The following is a 3,222-nucleotide window of genomic DNA, read 5'->3' on the forward strand; positions in this document are numbered from 1 at the left end:
GCATCGCCCGCGCGGGGGCGGGGCGCTCGAGAGTCCAGGACCTGCTCCTCGCAGGCTCCGCCCCGGCGGCCGCAGCTACCGCGACTCGCTCTCGCGTCCGCGCCCGCCGCCCCCGCTTCAAGGCGGCTCGGCGCTCGGGTGTCCACCAGGGGGCGCCCGGGCCCGCCGAGCCCAGGCACCCGCTGCACCTGCGCGTAGCGCTAGGCCTCGCTGCTCGACCGGCCCACCCAGCGGTAATGCAATGTTCCCAAGGTCCGCACCTGAACTAGGATCTAGGTGCGCACCTTTCCGAGGCCTGGGGAGAACTTGGGCACCCTGTACTTCTCCCAAGGGACTCCAAATATGCGCCCCCAATTGGGAGATTTGTGCAGAGGAGTACCCACGGTGTTCCACTGTCCCTCTAGGAACTCTGAAGGAGGCTTGGTCCCCATCAGGTCACCACTAGGTTGGCCCTCCTCCCACGTACAAATGGGGAAGCAGGATCAGTCACTCATTTAGAAGAGGGACATTGCTCCATTAGCAGAATCCCATCTGTGTAGGGTGGGCAATGACCTCAAGGCTCCAAGATGCAGCCCAACAGCAAAACTTGACGTAGATTTTGTTTGTTTGTTTGTTTGTTTTCCGAGACAGGGTTTCTTTGTGTAGCTTTGCACCTTTCCTGGAACTCACTTGGTAGCCCAGGCTGGCCTCGAACTCACAGAGATCCATCTGGCTCTGCCTCCTGAGTGCTGGGACTAAAGGCATGCGCCACCACCGCCCGGCAACTTAGATATTTTAAAAAGGAGCCTAGAGCACTGGGTGGTGGTGGCACAGGACTTTAATCCCAGAAGCAGAGGCAGGTGGATCTCTGTGAGTTCCAGGACAGCCTGGTCTACAGAGTGAGCTCCAGGACATCCAGGGCTACACAGAGAAACCCTGTCTCAAGAAACAAAAACAAACAAATCAAAAGCAGATGATCCCTGATAAGAGGGTGAGAGGGACTGCCCTGCTAGTCTACCCTCGTAAAAGCTCTCTTTGTCCCTTATAGACAAGGCACTTGCTGATGAAGTGACCTTTGCCTAGAAGGGCAATAGCAAAGCCTGGAAGTGCTCACCTTTAATCCCAGCTCTTGGAAGGCAGAGACAGGCAGATTTCTGTGAGTTCAAGTTCAGCCTGGTCTACATAGGGAGTTCCAGGCCAGTCAGAGCTGTATAAAGAGACCTAGTCTTAGTAAAATAAATAATATAGAGTCACCACACACATGTAATCCCTACCATGTAAAAGGCAGAAGCAGGAGAATCAGGAATTCAAGGTTATCCTTGGCTATATAGTGAATTCAGGGCTAGCCTGAGCTACATGAGACCCTGTCTAAAACACAAACAAACCAACAGGAAAATGTTGGGCACCTTCAACGGTTAGGAGAGACACCGTGGAAGTGAAGATCGAATGTTGCTTTACGGAGCCTGGGAGTAACACACACATAGACACAGCATGCAGGTGGGGACAGCTATGGACCAAGCTTTTGGGGGGCCCGGGGTGTCCTCCAAACAGGTTTCTCACAGAGTTTTAGTTGCGTTTAGAACAAGCAAGCTGAAGTTGCATGGGGCTCTGAGAGGTGGTCACACAGCCTCTCGGTGCTTTGCACGGGGGTGAGACGCTCAGCAAACTGTGTTTAGCAAGGAGTGCTTACCAGACACAAATAGATGTGCCACGTGAAGGGTTGGGAAACTGCTAAGGGTGAGAGTGCCCTAATTCTGGCCTAAGAAAGTTAGGTTTATATTCAAAATGGTGCTGAGGCAGCACACGTGGGAAGCGTTTACGATGGTCATCCGTTGCGGCTGCCAGGTCAGGCCTCCCTGCCCTTCCCAGACTGCAGCTCAGAACAGTGAGGAGGCACAGAGGGACCTCAAGAGTTTCTCCTGGCTGGCAGGGGTGATTGGGAAGACAGGCTGTCTATTCTGCATGTGGTTTACTCGTTACCTCCACCCCCCATATCCATGTCAGCCTCGCTTCTTTTGGCCCACGGAGCCTGGTGTTTGAGCGTGGGCCTGTTGATAGTGTTGCGGGACCCATTTCTCCGTATGGCCAGCAGGGGGGAGCAGAGGGCCGCCAGCGCCAGCAAACGGGAGACGTCCTGAGGGTGACGTGTGATGGCTGTTTACCAGCTTGGGGTTCCCACCTGTGAAGTGGACGGTGACGACTGTGTGGCGACCGACCTGGGACACTCAGGTTGCTCTTAAAGTGAATGAAAACCTTCGAGGGCTAAAGCTTCCCACCACTTCTCGGCTCCTTCTTTGAGGAGAGGTCCCCCCAGGGCTGATGGGGAGGACCCAAAGCTCCACCCAGCCCCCGGCCCCAGGACACTTCCTTCTCTCCAGTTAGCCCAGGGGGCTGGGTCAGGGCAGGAAGCCATGGGCAGGTCTTTCCCACAAACCACGGAGGGAGGGGGGCTTCCTGCCTTCAGGGCCACCACACCTCCAAGGCACGGATAAACCCAAGTCCCGGCCCATCCCAGGAGTTCAACCTGTCAGATACTCACAGGTTCACCCCCACATCTCCTCCCAGCCCGAAAACAAGGGGCTCCTACGGTGGAGTCTTCACTGAATCCCCTCATGGATACCTCTACCAGTCACCGTAAATCAGACCCTGTCATACAGGACACTCCTCCAACCTGAGACCTGTGACAGGTGGCACCTCCAGCCCCAGCGAAGTTTGACCTCAATTCTCAGATCTGTACCCGCCATGGGCTTTGGAGACTTGGGTTTGGTGGGTGGGGTGTTAAAGATTCCTGATAAGGTGTCACTTAAGCAAGGCTGTCGGGCAGAAACTAGAAACCCAGTGGCTGACTGAGGGAATGAGCGGAGGAGGGCTGGCTGGTGGAGGGGGGCCGGCTGGTGGGGGGGGAGCTGGCTGGTGGAGGGGGGCTGGCTGGCGGAGGGGGGCCGGCTGGTGGGGGGGGGCTGGGGGCTGGCTGGTGGCGGGGGAGCTGGCTGGTGGAGGGGGGGGCTGGCTGGTGGAGGAGGGGGCTGGCTGGTGGAGGGGGGCCGGCTGGTGGCGGGGGGGGGGGGGGCTGGCGGAGGGGGGGGCTGGCTGGTGGCCTCTGCTGCCTCGAAGACCTCACCCAGGAGATTAGTGTCTTTATTAGTGGCACCTCTTTCCCTGAGGGACTGTGGCGCCAAAAGCCCAGAATCAGCCACGCTGCCCTTCCCCAGCCATGCTGCCCTTCCCCAGCCACACTGTCCA

Source organism: Peromyscus californicus, unplaced genomic scaffold (genome assembly GCF_007827085.1).
Source record: "Peromyscus californicus insignis strain IS unplaced genomic scaffold, ASM782708v3 Scaffold_7__1_contigs__length_154581171, whole genome shotgun sequence".
Taxonomy (NCBI): Eukaryota; Metazoa; Chordata; class Mammalia; order Rodentia; family Cricetidae; genus Peromyscus; species Peromyscus californicus.